This window comes from Triturus cristatus, chromosome 5_1, assembly GCF_964204655.1.
Source record: "Triturus cristatus chromosome 5_1, aTriCri1.1, whole genome shotgun sequence".
Lineage (NCBI taxonomy): Eukaryota > Metazoa > Chordata > Amphibia > Caudata > Salamandridae > Triturus > Triturus cristatus.
In genome coordinates this window covers 839,980,525-840,001,450 of record NC_140587.1, presented here as the reverse complement: position 1 = coordinate 840,001,450, position 20,926 = coordinate 839,980,525, and positions in this window count along the sequence as shown.

The following is a 20,926-nucleotide window of genomic DNA, read 5'->3' as shown; positions in this document are numbered from 1 at the left end:
ACATGCGCCCTGCGGGAATCACCCATGTGGCAAAATTCCGTTTTCCTAGCAGCTGCTGTACCTCCCCCAGTGTTGCCTTTCTTTGCTGCCTCAACTTCCTTATGTTGTCAAGTAGTTCGGGTACTTTTTCTGGTGGCAGCCTGCATGTCCCAGCTACTGGGTCCAATTCTATCCCCAGGAAAACAAGTCTAGTGGTGGGCCCCTCTGTTTTGTCCCGCACCAGTGGCACGCCCAACTCCTGGGCCATGTTTATGAACTTGTTGAGGAGATTTATGCAATCATCTGTGTCTGCTCTACCAATGAACAGGAAGTCATCTAGGTAGTGGACCCGCCCACCCTTTGGTGCGCGCGTTCCCAATTCCCACTCCAGAAAACTACTGAAAGCCTCGAGTGTGCGCATGATATCGAGCCCCCCATAGGTAAGCATTTGTCATAGTAGTAGTTTCCTTCTAATTTAAAACCTAACCGGTGGTAGGGTGCACCGGCAACAGTCTGAAAGCTGATTCTATATCTGATTTTGTCATCAGGGCTGTAAGTGGGATGTGGTTGGCCAGCCCCAACATTCTTGTTGTCGTGGGTGGGTTGCTTGGGGAGGGGCGCATGTATTCGCTGGCTGGCTTCCTGTTACTGTCCTCACCCGTTCTGGTTGTATGTGCGCTCTACCCCCAGGGGCACCTGTACCCCCTTGTGTGGCCGCCTCACTTCCTGGCTTCTTGCCCTGTCGCTCCTGGCCTGCCACGTCTGGTTCTTTGCTTGCCGCCCCTTTTGCGTGGCCCCCTTTGTCTGCCCTCTTGTTTGGTGCTGGGCTTCTCCCTTGCCCCCTATGCCCCATGCTGCATTCTCAGGGAATGGAGCCCCCATGCCTGGCCATTGCCACCAGGGCATCCATGCGGTCGGCTGCGCTGCCCCCTTGGACCAGGCCTCCCCTTGGAAATCTGGTCGCCCTTGGCCTATACGCGCCTGCCATGGTAGCTGTATGAGCCATGCCCCTTGTATCGCCACATTGTTCCCCCAGTTATGTTCCCATATTGACGTTCTGCCCCAGGCTACTTTGGGCCCTCTGCCCCCCCTGCACCCACATTCGCTGCTCAGTGTGCCATGCTTACCCTGTCCTGGAACGGCTGCGCGGCTTCCTCTCTTGTGTCTCTCCTGAGGGGCCGCTGTGCTGGCAACAGACCCCTCTCCATCACTGCTGTCGTCCGACTCCGAGCTAGCCACTTGCTCTGGTGTTGCCGCTCTTCTGCTCCTGGCATTTGGGGTGTCCTTGTCTTTGATGCCTGCCCCTGCTCCATTCTTTCTCGGGGCTGCCGTTTTGGCTGCAGACCCCTTCTTTGCCCCATTCTTAGAGGGCAGTAGTGCTTTTCTTTTCCTTGGGCCCCTTCCTTGATTTGCTGGTCCATCCAGCTTCACCCCAGTCAGGGCAACCAGTGCCCGGGCTTCCTTCAGCATGGCCTGTAGGTCGTCATACAGGTCTGGTCCTGATCCCTCGCTGCGTCTTTTCTGGCCATTCTTTGGCGTTGTTGACCTTTCTTGGTTCTCTCTGAACCGGGCCCGGGGCTGCGTCTTCCTCCCGGCTGGGTTCTTCCTGTTGGCCATCTTTAAAACCCCCCTGTGCTGCATGCCCGCCGAAAGCCCTTGTGACCTGGTTGCTCCTGTGCTGCCTTAGTTCAGCAGTTCTTTCTTCTTTCAAGGCCTTCTTGTCCTTATGCCTCAACAGGGATGGTTGCCCTCTGTGCTGCTTCTGCCCATCTCTTAGTGGCTCCCAGGCCCAGTGTGCCTCCACAAGCACCCTGAGCGCTGGCCTCTGCCCGGAAGAAAGTGTTCTTAACACGCTCTCTGTCCCTTTAAGAGATGCGAGTTTCTCTTTGGCTGGCCCCGCCCCCTGGCTCCGTTTCTAGTACGTGGAGCTTGCTGCCGAATAGAGACGCCCAGAGGGGTGCACATGGAGCCGGTCGGCTCAGCTGCTGAGATAAGGATGGCAGGGGTGGAGGCTCTTATCACGCTGTCCCTGCCGCTTGACGGTGAGACCACAAAGTCCTGCAGGGGTTGCGGGCTCAGGGGGGTGCGTGTCAATCTGGTCAGCGTGCTCACTGATCCCAGAGCCGGAGGGGGTGGAGGCTCCATTCACGCTGTCACGCCGCTCCCTGGCCGGTTGTAGGTGAGGGTGTGTAGGTTCCGGTCACACCGCTCCTGCCTCCGATGTGCTCGGGTCGAGAGGTTGCCGCTTCGGTGACTTCCCGCCCTTGTAGTCGATAAGGCGGAGGCTGTACGCTTGGTGGATGGCTCTGCTCTCGTTGCTGCAGTTACGGCAGAGGTGGAGGCTCTGCACACGCTCCTTCAGCTTGATACGGGCTGGAAGTGGTGACAAAAGCTCCGAGGGCTTGATATTCCGGAAAAAGTGCACTAAATCTGCAGGCCATCTTTTGTTCAGCGCTCATCCTTACCAGCGGCGTCCAAGGGTCATCCACCAGCCAGATGATTCTTCTCCTTCCTAATGCGAGGGGGAGATAAATGTGCTTTACTCGGGCCGTTGGCCCCCTTTTATCCCCCCTCGCCCTATCTAGCTCGCCCCCTAATTGGGGAGCTCGCCTTGCCTGCCGAGGGCCAATCCTGGCCCCGCCGGCCTAGCCGGCATGCAAATGCGGGTTGGGGTAGGGCCTCCCGCCCCCGGACGGTGCTTTACACGGGCCTCTATTGGGCCTGGCTTCGCCTACCCAGCCTGGGTTCAATAACCCCTGGCTTGCCAAGCAACACGCCAGGCACCAGCTTGCACGTTCTAACCAGAAGTTCCACAATACCACACACAATCCCCTTTTACCAAAACATAACATTCAAAAACAAACCTGCATTTCCCTATATAGATTATTCTGTAGCGTCTTTTAAATATGATGGCTTGATGACAGATCTTGCACTTCTTCTTTGACCTCCACCATTTTTTCCACACTTGTCACTCTCCACACTTGTTTCTTCCTTTACTTCCATCTTGTTGAACTTAGCAGCCCTGTTCAAATTCCTTATTTTATGTTCATCCGTTTTTTTTTTTATTGCATTAGCAAACAATTTGATAACCTTCATTGGTTTGCTAAACTTGAAAATGCCCGTACTAGATGCTAGCAGCTTAACTTTCAACCAGTCACCAACCCCAATGTTTGTCACCTTCACCTTCTTTCAATTGTCAAATTCTATCTTCATTCTTTCCCTTCTTTCTTCCTCTATTCCCTTCCACATGGTCTTATCAACACCCTCTTTCATACCTACTTCTCTTTTTGTTTTGATTACCCAACCGGGACACATCACACGGGCTTCCTACCCCTGAAAAGTTCAAACGGTGTCATACCCATAGTGTAATGGAGTGTACGGCTATATATTCTCAACTTTTCCTGAATTTCTTTCATCCATTATTTATCAGTTATCCTTGAACACTGTATGTTTTCATTCAAAAACTTGTTGAACCTCTCAATTATGCCATTACATTCAGGGAGATAAATGGCAGATTTCGTATGGATTTGCCACCTGTCTCCCAGAAATTCTTCCATTTCTCTTGATGTCAACTCTACCCCATTACCAGTCAACAAGACAAAAAGACACCCCTCTTGATCAAACAATCTCTCAAGAAATCTTATTACAACCTTTGTTTCCACTGAATTTACAACTGCCATCTCTTGCCAATGTGAGTACCAATCAATACAACTCACAATATGCCAATCGACAGTTCGTGATCTGATGGGATCAAGAATGTCAAGGGAAACCTAATCCCAAGGTGCAGAAGTCAACTTTCTCACCACCATGGACTTACTCCTGCACTTCAAAATCCTGTAACTAGCCAGACACTCAGCACAAACCCTCATACTCCTTTCTGTCATTACGTCCATTCCAGGCCACAAATAATCAGTTTTGTTTTAGATATCCCCAGGTGACATTTGTATTCAAAGGAAATAATCCTATTTCTTAATGCAGTTGGAGTAATCAACTTTTCACTTCTCAGAAGCAAATCACCACAGTCAACTCCTCCCTTACCTCCCAAAAACCTTTCATATTACCACAAACCTCTCTTCTTGACCAACCTGTCAATATCAATTGTTTTACCAACTGCAATGATTGGTCATTATTTGCCTCATCGGCCCACTCTTCTTCATGACTAGACCCACCAGTGACCACACAAACCTTCAGTTTGTGCTCAAACCACTAACCTTCCAAAATTCTACTGTCCTTCTCAATCGCAAGATCAACACTGCACAAGCAGGATACACAGTCCACCACTATATGTTTTGCGCCGGGCACATACTGAACTCCAAAATCAAACTCCTGCAGTGCGATTACCCATTTACAGATTCTAAAAGATATTGTATCAATACATTTGGAAATAAATATCTCTCTTATAGATTTATGCTCCGTTTTAACCAAAATTGTCCACCCTCACAAGAATTTCTGCAGTTGCCTCACTGCCCAAAACACACCCAACAACTCCTTTTTGATAACAAACTAGTTATTCTCTGCTCCTCTCAAATTCTAGAGGCAAACAATATGGTCCTTTCTCTCCATTAAATACAGTACAGGTCCCAATCCTTTTGGACTGGCATCCATCATCAATATAGCCTCCTGCTCTGGTTCAAAGCTTGACAAACTAGGAGCGCCCTTCAACTTAGTTTTTATTATCTCAAATACTTTCTGGCAATCCTCACTACATTTGAATTCCACCTCTTTTATCAACAACTCTCTCATGTTGGTACTTCATTCTGCAAATCGAGCTACACATTTTCTGTAATATTCTGCCATCCTAAGGAATCTAGTCTATTTACTCTAAATTGAATTTACATTTCTTTAATTTGAGAGAAAGACCACAGGCTTGGCTGGGACAGCATACCATCTCTCATCATGTTCTGCACCTCTACTTCCAAACACCATCAAATCATCCTGGTAAATCATGACTCCTATTACATCCCTAAAGACATCTTCCATCACCTTCCGAAATTCTGTGGAAGCTGAGACTAATTCAAAAGGTGCCTTACAAACTTGAACATTCCAAACAGAGTAACAAAAGACGTCAAGTCTTGAGGCAAGGCATGCAATTTTATCTGTTGGTAAGCAGAGATTAAATCCAGGGCAGAGAAATACCTAGTACTCCCTATCGAAAGCAACATTTTCGTTATATTAGGTAGGGGATACCTGTCCACTATAACACACCGATTAAGCTCACGCAAATCCACACATAACCTCACTTCCCCATTGGCCTTCCTTGCCATGACCACCAGGGACAACCACTCCAAACCTTATACCTTTTCAATGATTCCATCTCCCTCCAATCCTCCCAATTCCTTCTTCATGTCCTCCCTCACTTTAAAAGGAACATTACATGCTTTACATACTTTGGTGATATACCGTGGTTTAACTTTAATGAATTGTTGATACTTCTTTAAACAACCCAAACCATCTTTTAAAACACTTGGATATAACCGCTCATATTCTTGGTTACACTGGACAACATTCACTCTTTCTCTCAGTCTTACAGCAGGGGGTTCATTTGGATCCAAATAAATCCCTAGTTCTTTTTGATGAATCCAACTAATAAGTGAAACACCTCTCAAGAATACATACATTTTCCCTACGCTGACTCAGCATACTTAATATCACCTACTAAAAACCCTCCATCATATCATCTAGGATGAATATCTGCTTTAAATAATTTAACTCTCCCTTTCAACTCCTTATTATAGAAGTCCTTGGTCAATGGAGTAATTTTTGCTCCAGAATCAAACAGCATGCTAACCTTGGCACCACCAACACACCTTCTCAATGGGTCCTTCTTTTACTTTGTCACCCACCTGGAGTACAATCAGATTGCAATCACGATCTGACTCATACTTCACTTCTCTCATCTGCGTCTGACACCAGCAAACCTACAATTAAGAGTGAATTGGCCTTTGCATCCACATTTCTTACAAACGGCTTTCCAACCTGCACAATCCTTGCAGTTTGCCAGGTGAGACAGGCCGTTACAATGGTAACACTTAATTTGATTCCTAACATCTTTAGTACTTGCTTTACTTTCTTTACATTTGTCTTTGGTTTCTTTGAGAAAGTCTTTCTTATACGATTTAGCTTGCACACTACAAATCTTATCACCATATCCCTTTTCATATGCGCACTTTTCATACATATTTAATTCCTTCTTAATGGTATCAACACATGCCACAGAGAGCTCCAGAGTTTTAGCCATTAACAACACCTCACTCAGTGTAAGACTGTCTTTTTGCCATAAAGCTTCTCCAGCTTTCTCAATAACACACCCAAGCATGAACTTATCTCGTAAGCACTGTGAAGGCTCTTCTTTTCACACTCCTCACATGAAACACCGAAATTACACGTGCAAGCTAACTTATAAAATGACGTAATATATTTGTCCACTGATTCATCCAAGCTTTGCATTTGCTTGCCAAAATGGTGGCGTTCTAACACAGTACTACCTTTAGCAAGTAAGGCAAATCAATTTTTTACGCTGATTTCAAATTCATTGAAATCAGCTGCCTCAAGATCACCTAATTCAGGAAGATGCTCATAAACGTCTTGTCCTTCTGAGCCCAAACAGTGCATTAAAAGGGAATTTTTACTGTCCGCACTAAATTTAATTACACAAATTTTGCTATAATGATGACAAACTTTTTTCCATTTAGCCCAACCCAAAATTGGCTCTCCAGGTAAGCACAAGAAACATGGAGGAGGACTTACAATTTGCATATTTGTACAATACTAATTTGCATATTTGCACAATACTAATTAGCCAGCAGCAAATTTGAACACAAAGAAAAGAAAGCAAAAACACCTTCCCAGTATATGACTTATACCTGAGGTTCCCCCGTTAGAAATACATATTGGTTAAAACACCACACTGTACATGAACTTTGTGCTAAATAAAAAAGGTATGGTGTCCACAAATGGTGTGCAAATCACCAAAAGCGTCCACCACAGTGCAATCACAAGAAATCTTTTCTGAGCTCATACGGGGTACCACTGTAAATATGCAGAAAAGTACAAATTGATATTCAGTGAAAAGCTGGATTGTGAATCACCAAGGTTTTAATCAGCATAAACATACCGGCAATGACTTTCAAAATTGTGTGCAAATCATCCATGCTTTCAAAGCCTGCCAGTGCTCGAAGAACGTGACAGGAATTGCAGACATCAGAGTAGTGAACGCAGCACACTGATAACTGATAAAAACAAAACGTGCCAAAAATAAAGTGTGGGCTCCTGTCCTAAGATGGCCACCAGAGCATAATGAATGCAAAAACATCAATGATGTGAAACTTCTGCTAATATGGCCGCTGCAGGTGTGCTCAACATGATGACGCAATGGTGTAATGCAGTCAATGGTGGGGAGAAACTTCTAACAATATAGCCGCCGGGACGTGCTTAGAGCGATGACGCAGAAAACACAAAGGTGCAAGCTCTAGTTAATTTCTGATGCAAGAGCTGTGTGCACAAGCAACTCTCGTAAAACTGAAATTGAGTGGCACAGTGCAACAAAGTACTTACAATTGGCATGCAACCTACTGCAAAACTCCAGATTTCACAGCACAGGGTAAAGAATGGTTGACTACTGTCCTATAAGCATCACAATTCGCCTGCCCTACTCTCGCCACTTCTTCATCAAACCTATATCAGCTGTTGGGGAGAGCATGAAGTTGTTTCAGCTCATCATCAGCGTCATCAGTGTGGAAGTAGGGACGCGACACACTGAAGTAAGTTTCTTGATGTTGATTTATTTAAGTGTAATCTAAACACCTCAACCAGCTAACACAGCCTACCTCCACGGAGTCAGCTCATCATCATCTGACCGCAGTTCTATCTCTGCATTCTAAGAACCCCTGGCTTGCCAAGCAACATGCCAGGCACCCGCATGTACATGGTTCTAACCAGAAGTTTTATGATACCACATTGTTTTCTATATAAAGCATTGAAGTATGGATAATGCCAATGAGGAGACCACTAATTCTATGTAACACCTGGATAGAAACCAATACCCATATGTCCTTAGGCCTAATCTACCTAATTTCTCTGATGATTCTGTGACTCTCTCTGTCAGAAATATGATCAACAGTTCCTTGCAAGCCATGGCGTTAGAAACGTGATTATGATGCAGACCCATTCTGATGGTGGCAGCAAGGCTCTAGTTGCTTCTCAAATTACATTTCTGGCACCACTCCAACTCTTCTAGACAGAAACATGTTTCTAGTATTAACTCCCATAATTTGACTACACCTAGATTGCTTCCAGGTGCTTCAGCAACTGGAAGTTTATTGACTTCTTTAAATTCAGGTTTCCTACAAATGCCCATACCTTTTTGCCTTGAGATAGTACAAATTACCTCAAAGTGACCTAGCCCTAACTTGCTTGATAATCACATTATCACAGATTCTGACAGCAAAACTTACATTTAAACCCCCAATACTGATTTTGATGCAGGTGAAGTAACTTCAGTTAAATGGTTTGGCCAACATAAAAGGCATCCCACAAGATCTTCTAAATTTGAAACAGAACACAAAATAGATCCTTACATTCCAGAGAGGTAAGATCCTGTGTGCAAACCTTTATTTAATTCAAAACTCATAATCCATTCGATGTCTTCACAATGGTCTCTTGTAGATCATTTTGAGGAGTATGTATTTCTTTTTGCGCACACATGCTGCTTTGGAAACGCCAATTTGAAGCAGACAAAAAGTACTATGTTCACTCCTTTTCCTACCAGATCAAATCCTGATCATACCAATATTGAATACTAAATTGGCAAATTTATTTTATAGAAAATTTAGCAACAATTTTACAAAGGGGTTGATTGGGCTTGGTTTTCATTCCAAGAGAATGTGCATGGTTAAAATATTTAAGCTAGCTGATGGAGCTAAAGAAACAAACATCCACATAAAGCCCTTGAAAATCTTGAACCTTGAAAAAGTTAGATATTCACTAGGGAAAATGAATGCAGCCATTTGCTAGGAACTGTTCAAAGGTCTTTTATCAAAAATGTATCCAAAACCATTCCAGTTTGCGTCATCTGAAGGCTGTTCAGATGTCAAAGGTTTTCTGTTTCGAGAATATTTTATTAAAGAAATCTCCAAATATATCACAATGTTTACCTCTATTGAGGAAGTATAGCTGTTGCTTGGTCCTTGGGTTTTTGGAGAACTAGCATCAGAAACCCCAACTTAATCCAATTCCTCAAATCCAATCCCTATAATAATACAGGGGCAACAATTTCTACCAACACACAAGGCCTACCTGCTTCCCATAGAGGCATAGAGGTTTCAGACATCAGTCTGGCAGAGACAAGCAAGAGCTGCTGCCATCAACAGGAAATGTTCAACTCATTCCCTTAATATGGGAGGTCGAATTCCACTTTTCTTTTAAAGTTGGCTATGCATTTCAAGAGAACCATGGGCCATTAAACAGTTCAAGGATTCCAGTATGTTCTCAGAATCTGTCCAGCTCTCTCTAGTACATCTTCACCTAAAAAGTCTCTTCAGAAACATATTTTCAGTAAAAAAGAACAAGACAATTTGTCTGGTGATAAGGCTATACTAATTTCATTCTTTTATTTTTTATTAATTCTTCAAAATGAAGATTGCTTTCATCTCAAAGACTGTCTACAGCCATGAGGATGGATGGTTTGATTGGACAAAAGAGATGTCTATTTTACCATCCCAATATTTCCATACCACAGATGTTATCTTCAGTACATAAGGAAGGACCCACTCTATCAATTTGAGTCTCTTCTTAGAGAGATTTCATCTGTACCTTGGTACTTTACCAAGCTCCTCCAACTAGTAACTGCTCAAGGCATCAGACTAATAACTTATGTAGACAATATCTTTATTTTAGCACAGGTTAAACTACTTTTATTTATCAATTACAATATACTCACTCTCTCTTTTAGAAAAATTGGGTTTTGTAAATAGTCAGAAGAAATCTCTCCTTTCACCAGTCAGATCTCTGTAGTTTCTGGTATTCCAGATAAATTCTTCATCATCTATGCTCCATCCCCCTAATTGAAAGATTACACTAATAAAAGGAAACTTCCCCAGTTCACCTTCCTTTAACGCATAACTCAAAGAAAATTGACACTGGATGCAAGCTAGTCTGTCTGATAAGGGGTGTTACCCTGAAACCGGTCGTAGGATGCTTGTTTCTGGTCCAGGGAAGACCTAGATTGTCAGTTTAGGCTGGACTGTTTCCATGAGGCACAGGGCCAATACTAATTTGTATATGGCTGGGTCTGAAGTGGGGTGGAGAAGTGAGCTAAAGGACAATTATAGATTCAACCCAGATCTGTTACTGGGGGTGAGCGTCTGAAAAGTTTCAGTGTTCTGTTTATCATCTCCTTGTGTTCGCTTCATAAAAATAGGACCCTCAGACCCTCTCATCAATTTGCTTCTGGACCTGCGGAGGACACTCATAAGGCCTGCCCTGCACTTCAGAGTTTTGCCCTTTTGCTTGAGGCCTGTTTTCTACTTCAAAACACTGCCCTACTGCTAGATGGCTGCCTTGAACCCTCAGAGGACTATCCTGCTGCAGGAAGACTGCCTTGCTGCTTTAAGCAAGGACCACCATAGTGGCTCCAAGGGTTAGTTGTCTGGTCTAATGTCCTGAGCCACAGGGACACAAAAAGCTCCAACAACCTGAATTCTGCACCTGGACCCTGCCTGAAGTGAGCCCTCCCATACAAGAGGTTCCCACTCAGTCCTGGGACCTTGGAAGTGGTGTTAAAGGTGCCAAAACAGCTCAAAACCAAAACTTTGGACTTAGAAAATCTTCTGCCAGAAAGTGCTGGGAGAACCTACAGAAGACTAGCCCTACCTGCTCGCTGATCTGTCAAAGGTGCATCACCACTCAATCTGACATCGCGTTAGCCCCTGCTACGTTCTTCTTCATAGCAGTAAATCCTGTTTAGCAGCTCCCCACAGAAGTGGTATCCGGCCTCATGGAGTCCTCATTGACAACAGCCTGCATTTTTGTCCCGCTGGAAATTTTGGACTTACAAAAAAGAGTCTAAGTCTGAACATAGAAATCCTCACCATAACTCTGTCCAGCGGCTCCCCGTTGCTGACAAGCCTCCTGCTCTGACACCGCTATTTGCCTTGCCCACTAAATTCTACCTTCTCAGGCATTTTTCTTTAAATTTCTTCTCTGTCTGAAGGTAAGCATAGACCGGGTCCAATCCACCTTGCATGTCTGAACTGTGTTCCATCACAGTTTGCCATAATGTTCGCCATTGACTTGATCTTGCGTGACTAGATGTCTGGGTTAGCTTTTTATGTTTTTAGGCACATGTTTGTACCAAAATCTTTAAAAATTCTACTGATTGGATTTTGATAATTTTGGTGTTAAATAATGTATTACATTTTACTCAATTTTTTTAATTGGTGTTGGATTTTTCATATGTTCTGTTTTCACTTTATTACTGTTTAACTATCACATAAATGCTTTATACATACCCTCTAAGCTAAGCCTGGCTGTTTTCATGCGAAGATTCCAGAGGGTTAAGCACAGGTTGATTTGTGACTTTTGGGGGTTTCCTCTTACAGGAATTATGATTTCTGTTTCAGAAATGTTCAGACTCCCCTCCACCAAAAACCCAGGGCCCGATTCACAGAACTAACTTAAGACAAAATCCTAAACTTACTACCATTTTGGTATTCACAGAAGGCACTTACTCATTTTGGTATTCACAGAAGGTACTTACTCATTTCGGTATTCACAGAAGTTAGGAGTCCTAACTTTAGGACTCCTAAATGCCTTCTGTGAATACCGAAAGTCTTAAAGTTAGGATTTTTCTCAGTTTAGTAGTAGTATAGTTAGGACTCCTAATTTTAGGACTCCTAAATGCCTTCTGTGAATACTGAAAGTCTTAAAATTAGGGTTTTTCTCAATTTAGTAGGAGTAAAGTTAGGACTCCTAACTTTAGGACTCCTAAATGCCTTCTGTGAATACCAAAAGCCTTAAAATTAGGATTTTTCTCAGTTTAGTAGTAGTATAGTTAGGACTCCAAACTTTAGGACTCCTAAATGCCTTCTGTGAATACCGAAAGTCTTAAAATTAGGATTTTTCTCAATTTAGCAGTAGTAAAGTTAGGACTCCTAACTTTAGGACTCCTAAATGCCTTTTGTGAATACCGAAAGCCTTAAAATTAGGTTTTTTCTCAGTTTATAAGTAGTAAAGTTAGGAGTCCTAACTTTAGGACTCCTAAACTGAGAAAAATCCTAATTTTAAGACTTTCGGTATTCACAGAAGGCATTTAGGAGTCCTAAAGTTAGAACTCCTAACTTCTGTGAATACCGAAATGAGTAAGTGCCTTCTGTGAATACGAAAATGGTAGTAAGTTTAGGATTTTGTCTTAAGTTAGTTCTGTGAATCGGGCCCCCAATTTCTACTCCCTGCAAGAAAGCACAAAGCGTGTGGGTCATTCGTTTTTTTTTGTTTTTCAGAAACAAACTCCAGCTTAGGAAGATTGATCCTAAAAAAAACAAAAAAATTAAAATGTTGGTTAACAGCCATCAAAATAGACAGCAGTCATCCACCAATCTTTTTCTACCTTACAGGAATCTCATGTGATATTGTTTCCTTTCAAGGTACAGAGATGACCACAGGGCCGGTGGTTATCTTTAAATTTCACAGATGGAGTACTATTGGGATGGCGGAGGCCATGTCCTCCACCTTCATAATAAATGCTTCTCCATCTGTCAAAGAATACATCGGGCACTAACTCTAAGTATCCATATTTATATCCACTTACTATACTGCATAAAGATTCCACTGAAAATATCCAATTGCATTTTCCACGGTATTTCCTGTGGGAGAAAAAAGGAGCACACAAAATTTCACCTCAAAAGTTCTGGGCCATAACATAAACCCCTTTTGTGTGCTGCACTGAAGCAGAAGGGGTTAATTGCATTGCTTTTTCCCATATACTATACATACATTAACTCTAAAAAAACGGAGTTAGTGAATGGGCCACAGATAGCAGAGCTCGACACTATAAAGGAGCAAGGACTGTTGTGTGTTTCTGAGCTTTGCTGTCTGAAAGATATTTACACTTTTAGTAAAATAATCTCTTACAAGAAATTATGTATACATAATTGCATTGAAAATCATTCTCCAAAAAATCACAATTCATAAATATAACTTGTTGCTGAGCACCTGTGAAAGTTACAAACCAACCCCTGCACTAATTCTTAGACTTTTTGAGTTAACGTCTGTAAAGTAGATGGGAAAAAGAAATGCACAGGCACTTTCTGTGTCAGCACAGAGCAGAGAATGGGATCATGATAGAACCCAGGGGTGCAGGAGAACTGAAAAGCAATGATAATCAGCAAGGGCTGAATGCTTTACACCAAGATGCAAAGGAGGGATATTAGAACCACTGGTATTAAGTGTAAATACAAGTTGGCTATCGACAATGAGATTTGAACATTTTCCTATATATTAGGATTACACTCACACCTACTGCTGCTTCATAGCGCTAGGTCTGTGGGGTTATGTGTAGCACATGCCTGGAAAGTGCAGTTTGAACCATCCATGGGCAAGATGCATTAATTTTCCACAGTATTTCACCGTCTGTGGCAGAAAAGTTTAGACGGACCCTAAAAAGAACACAATATGCCCTGAGCCATGACCCTGCCATGTAGAGGAACTTTTTTTACATGCTAGATTTAGGATAAATGCTTACTTTGCCCTGCAAGTCTCATATATTGGTACAGATACACATTAAACTAGAACCTGGCAATTGTAATTTTGTACACATTATTTCTATTGCAATAAACGTATACATGCCTACATTTAAAACCTGTATACGAGGGCCCTTTTGCCACAGCTGAATGGTCAGATATGGCTACACAAGCAACTATGACCAATTCAGTAATGATCAGAGAGAAACTGCTGCTGCCGACTGACACCTCTAACCAAACCATATATTACTCTGGTGAGAGCAACTGCACAATACACACAAAACAAATCAGTCATGGTAAATGATGAAAAGCAAAATACCACGTCAGTCAAGACACAATAACTGGTGTCTCTAAAGTGGGATGTACCTAGTGAAAATTAGGCGGGTTGCAATATGTCAAAAAAGTCCCTCACGGCTCAACAAGATTTAAAACACCTAAAATAACAACAGAAATCAGCAAGTGTGCAGTTATGTAGTCATCGTCAATGATAACAAAGAAGAGGAAGAATAACTTCAGCCCACAACTTATATATGTGGTTTGGTAGATAATCTGTGATCTGTATAAAATGTATTCGTAGGGCTGAATCATGAAACCATTTTTACTGGCACTAATTCATTTCCTTGGTGTTAAGTAAAGGCAGTCCTTGCGCTGAACGCCAATTTACCATGGTATTATGAAACCAGGGCTTCGGACCTGGTAATGTATAACAAGAATGCTTGAGCACATATGTAGTGTGGCATTTTGTCATGGTGGTGATGTGTTCTGTGGTTTTCTGTGCTACTGTGTTATTGTGTAGAATTATTGCAATGTGATGTTTCTGTTTTGTACTGCAGTTGTTAAGTTGAGTTCTGTTTTGACAGTTGTTTTTTGTACTATACTCTGTTATGTTATAATAGTTTTGTTGCTTTATGTATGATATTTTGTTATTGTAAGAAATCAGATTATTAGTTAAGGGCATGAGAACCCAACTCAAATACTAATTACAATTGATATCATGGTGAACCTCTAGAGTTATTAAATAAACCTATGGTCACTGCCACAGTAGCTTGGTACAAAGCAATCAGACTTAACTTAGATGCAATATGTAAAGAATGTATGCAGTATCCAAACAGAAATAAAGTAAAAACACAACACAAGAAAAATCCCAAATCAATTTAAAAAATTGAGAATATATATAATAAACAAAACAACAAAAATCCAATATCTTAACATAACAATATATAAATTTTAAAGATTGAGTTAAAAGTAGTGCCAAAGAGTACAAAGCACCAACCATTGGTAACTGGTCACGTTAGACCGGGTCAAAGTAAAATGTTAAGGCCGACGGCAATGGATCTCCAGTTGTATACAAGGACCAGGTTTGTCTCAGTGAAAAGTTACCTTCATGCTAAGAAAGCTTTATGGAGGTACAAAGTCTTCAGCGAGGCCAGGCAGCAGGCTGGATCCAATGAAGAGCTCGACGAAGAGGCGAGGACTCAGAGTTGATCGGAGGTTGCTTTGCATTGGACCCAAGGGTGACATCATTGACCATTCTCTGTGTTGATCCAATGCTACTTAGCATCAAATCTGGTGAGGCCATTGTTTGTTTGCCATTCGATGTTGAGTGCCGTGAAGGCATCGATGAAGAGTGCTGACATCAATGCTCAGCGTAAAGTCTTGTGAAACTTTCAGTTAGGCAGGGGGTGGTACACTCTGGCCACAGCCAAGGGTCAAGGACCTTGGGCACAATCCTTGGGGGTCGGGACTCACTCCTACAAAGGCAAAGAAAGGGGCCAGGTCAGTTCCAGCTGGAGAAAAAAGGCCTCCTCTGGAAGCTTGCTGTGGCCCTGTAGCTCAAACAGGTCACCCGACTGCCCCTTTGGGTCAATTCTATGGTCCTGGAGTCAAGGCAGCCAGGTCCAATCTTCCTTTAGGTTCTTCAGACAAGACAGCTAGGCAGTCTTTCTTCTGATGCTTCTCAAGTATAAGAGTGGTTTACTGGGAGTTCTAGAGATGCTACTTTGATGCTCAGTGTCAGGCTGTGGGTGAGAAAATCCTTTGTCCACCCTCCATACCAGTTCTTGGCAGCTCTCCCCTCAAATTAGGTTAGGAATCGCATGAACAGAAAGCTAAATGGGGGCATCCTTTGAAGCTAAGGAAGTGTTTGGGCACAGACTCTCAAGCCAATCGGTCAAGGAAAAGTGTATTTTCCAAAATAGCAATGTAAAATCCGACTTACCAATACATTTAATTTAAAATTCCAATTAAAATGAGTTCTTGAATGATTATTCTAGCCGTTCCCAAACTGAATTTGGCACTTGTTAATTGTAATAATGTAAAACAGTGTTAGCCAATGGGCTAGCCAGCCTTGCCACAGTAACAAATGGCTTTGGAGGTTTTCAAGGACCAGGACATGCAAAACAGTAAAAGTAAACATGCCCTACTTTTACATACCAGTTACCCTGGAATATGGGCATTTAAGGTCTACCTTAGGGGTGAATTATACGTTTTAAAAAGGAAGGTTTAGAGATGTCAAATGGGTTATGTTGGCAGGTTGAAATGGCAGTTTAAAAGGGCACACCCACACATACTGCAGTGGCAAGCCAGGGGGCAGTTTTTTAAAGTTCTACTTTAGTGTGTGGTGCAATGAGTGCTTCAACCTACTAGTAGCATTTAATTTAATTTAAAGGCCATGGGCATATTTTGTGCCATATACCAGAGACCTACTATTACATGAAATGTGCCATTTTTCGAAATAGCAAATAGGTAACACATATCAATGCCACTGATACATCAATCAACGGTTGCTCTAAAAGAGGTGCAGAAAAAGTGTTTGTGTGCAAGGTGAATAGAAAAAAGAAGATTTCAGAGGAGAGTATATGGAGACAATAATGTCATCATTTTAACGGATGGGGGATGGGAGCACACTGGTTCACCTCCCAGCGCAGTTCATCCCTTAGCATTATGGTAAATGCAGTTCACTTTAAACACTTACTCGAGTTGGTGCAGGTTAGTGCAATGAAACTCTAGACACGTGTTTCTGGATGTTATCCTTCATCAGTAGAGATAAAAAACGAAATTCATCTGGGGTTGCTGACAAAGCTGCCACACTGGTTTACTGTTCTTAACATTATTTCAGCCAGTGGCCATTGAGTAAAATGAGTAAAATATTATATTCATGTACTCCTCACTGAAATATGCTTTTTTCTATTCACCATGCATGCAAGCACTTTTTCTTGCACCTCTTTTAGAGCAACCGTTGATTTATATATCATTGGCATTTATATATATTACCTATTTGCTATTTCGAAAAATAAGAGAATATAAAGGAGATTTCTTTCTCTAAAACTTTGTATCTGTGTCTCTCTCTCTGGTGTGTAGAGAAGAATATTTTCTCTCTTGTATAGCAATTATTTTGTTTAAGCCATTCAATGACCAGCCCAATCAAATTTGGGGGTCACAGCCTTTTTGGTTCATCCAAGAAGGGATGTCAGGACCACCTTGTGTCTTACCATGTTGTACCCAGGTCCTTGGCATGTCATGGGTTACTCCATTCGTTTGTAATGGGTAAATTTTGAGAGTGACAGATTGAAATGTACATTTCTTTTAAAAATATTAAGACCTTCATTGCCTTCTGTATAATGAGTAAAACCTATGCAAAAAGATATTAAAAAACTAAGGGGCTGATTATGATCATGGTGACCCTGCCACCGACAGGTTGTCGGTGGCAGGTTTACCGCCATCGTGAGGCCATTTTCCACCCGCCATATTATAATGCGAGCAGTACTGTGGCAGTCGGACACTCAGACTGCCACGCATCCGCCGGGCTCCTTGAGCCCGCCGCTGCTGCGAAGGCCTCCCAATCCCATAAATGGCAGTGGTAACTACCAAGCACTGCTGTTGAGATTACGATGGTCCATCCCCGCCAGCCTTTCCATAGTGCTTCACCCACCATGGAAAGGCTGGCTGGGATGGACATTGTGGGCCAGTAGCGTGCCCCCCTTCACCCCAGGCAAATTTGTACGGGGGTTGGGGGCACCTATGGTGCCCCCCTACATTTCTCTGCACCATGTGGCAGGAACAGCATGGTGCCTGACACGTACTGCAGGGATATGTTAACAGTGTCTTTTTTACGTTGCAGCGGGTGCTGCACCCAGCACCCGCTGCAATGCAAACTATGGCAAGTGGCGGCAGTCGCATCCTAATACCCCTTGTGGGACTGCCGCCTTGTAGGCGGGAGGTCCCACTCCCTGAGACGATGGCGTAGGGACTAGAGTCCATCCGCCATCATAATCAGCCCCTAAGTTTCTGAAAAACAAAAATACAAAGATAAAAGACTTCAAACTGACTGACATTCGGAGAATTGTATTTTCCTGTGGATGAATCATCGCTGATGCTTGCTCAAAACGCGATTCGCTGCCTTCATATAAACAACGACCTGCGTTTGATAGAAAAATGCCCTCTTTTGTCAGTGATGCTCAAAAATGCCACATTCTGGAGCTGCAATTTGTAAGGAAGTCAGAGTTATGTTTGCACTTTAAGACTGGCTTTTGACATATGCTGTACTATAAAGAAAAAAGCTATTATTTAAGGCAATCTGTGGAACACTTTGATTCTCTGCTTCACCACTTTTAAAGAACATGGTTCAAAATTTAAAGTGTACTTTTAGTTGAGGTACTAATAAAACATTTTTTTACTTTTAATACAATTGAAAATGTATACATTTTATAAATGTATACATATGAGCTGCTAAAAAGAAATAGCATCTCACCTAGATTTAACAAGATGTAATTAAGAGCACTAGTGAATTGCCGTCAGCTGGAGTGCACTCACTCTCCATGCAACAATACATGTAAAGAAAAACACAATGGCCCACAATAGGACTTGGTCAGTAGTAGGATCTTGATATAATTATCTGGAACTATAAATAGCACCTTTTACAATATATTGTGGTTTTGGCGCTTACCTCCTCAAAATCTACATGTACACATATTTACCATGAATTTTTAACAGCTATCTCTGATTGTAGCGGAAGAGGAGACAATGGAACCTAAAATAAGCTGTAGTAGCAGAGGCTGTGGGCAGAATCACAGCAGTCTCCAGCCCGACCCCTGCAGCTGTATAGGAAGAGCAGATATTACTCCCCCTAGGGAGGCACAAGACTTCCCTGAACTCCTGCCCCTCTAGCCCACCCCGCGAGGGCCACCAGCCATCCTGCCGGCAATTGCTCTTGCTTGTAGCAGGTAGGAAAAATCAGCAGTACTATACATGGAATTCAGGAAAACCACATGGAAATGGATCCAATATCTCTGAATCCATATTTCCCATTTTGGGGAGAAAACTCATAATTAACAGTTTTTGAGGTAGGAATAAGATCTGTAATCAGAGATTCTGGCCACAGGCATCCTGCACCAAAAGACAGCACACTTCTTGAGACCATTATTATAAATGCCAGAATTCCTTCTGGAGGAATAACTCTCAGGGGCCTATTTATGAGGCTGTTTGCATCGCTCTTGCACCACGCACCACGGTGCAAGAGTAACGTAAACCTTAAGATAGATATTTAAAGACATACAAAGCTACTTTGCATGTCTCTGAGAGGCTCCAAAAGTTTGGAGTAATATAAGCGCATCGCAAATAATTGTGTTGCATTACTCTGCCCTAGGTAGGCATTCCATGTGTGTTGCGTGGGTGTTTCCATGCAACTCCCATGGTTTTGACTCTTTCACAGACTTACAAGAACTTGTAAACCTGGGAATGTGTCAAAATCTTACACCTTTCCAGGGGAGGCGCAATGAGGAGAAATGTCTCGATTGCTCCTTGTTTCTTCCTCTTTCTATGTGTGGTGCATTCTGCCTCACACATAGAAAGAAGAATATACCTCCCAAGATTGTTTTAGTGCAGGAAGGTGCCCCTTCGTGCTCCAAAAAATCCTGCATGCAGGCGGGGGAGAATGCATTGGTGCTAGGCAGCCAAAGGGGCACAGGCGCAGGAGAATGGACAGGAATGTGCTGTATTGCTTTAAATACGGCACATTCCAGCCCTTTCCCTGTCATGCAGTGCAGAATTGCGTGACTTCCTCATAAATAGGCCCCTCAGTATATTTCCACCATCTGCATTTACAAGTGTCTCGTGGCCTGGAATAATCAGTTTGAATACCTGTCAACTTGAAGAGCAATCCACAGTGTGAGGAGGGGGCAGGGCCTTGAAGGGGGCGTGGCCTCAAGCCGAATAGCACCTACGAGGCGCTTTTGAACCCCACCCACCCCAAGCCCCTGCCTCCCAAAAAAGGGCTTGCTGAGGCTGGTGCCGATGTCCTCGGGTGTTTTTACACCCATTAATGGACTTCAGCAGTTCAAAGCCTCAGAGAGGGAGCTGGAAAACCACAATTAATAGAGGTTTTCAGCTCGCTTTTCCTGCCACAGTATGATATTGGCTCCTCACCCACAGACCGTGTAATGGGAGCCGATATCGTGTGTCACACGGTGGTACCGTCTGAGTTGGCAGGTATGGTTTCGGAAAATTCAGAATCAGACAATTGACAGCCTGGAGAATGCAGACCTGTCATCTCTGCTGCAGACAGCAGAACAGCCCAGCCCCTTCACGCCCGACCACTGAAGCAGCACTGGGGAGCAGACAAAGCTTATCCCAGGCAGGCTGAAGAGCATCCTAACTCACTCTCATCCCTACCCCACCACCCACCTTTCACTAACTCCCCAGCTGACACACTCCACCTGCTTTGAGTAGGCAGAACAAGTCAGTGGTTTTATACTCACAATAGGGAAATTCTGACATAAAAGGACTGGGTATTTCTGGGTCCATCCACTTATTTCCAATTTGAGAGGAAACACGTTGCTTGCTTGAATGTGGTGTGGGGAAATATGCAGGAATCAGAGATTTCAGCCCCCCAGCTTGGGTACAAATGCACCAATTCTTTAAAACTTGTAATGAGGGCTCGTGGGTATTTCCAGGTCCTTGCAGTTATTACCCTGTTTGGGGAGACAACTTGTGATTTCTGAATTTGGACAAGGCACACTGGTTATAACTAGGGGTTCTGCCCCCCCTCCGGAATCTCTGCACCAAATTCCAGCAATCTTGCAATGAAAGCCTTAAATAAAAACAAAAATTAAACGAGCAGTTTCCAGTAAAATAATAACAGTACAAATTGGAAATAAATAACTTAGGGTGAGTGATCATAAATGTGCATGTGGAAACTATGAAGGTTGTAGACG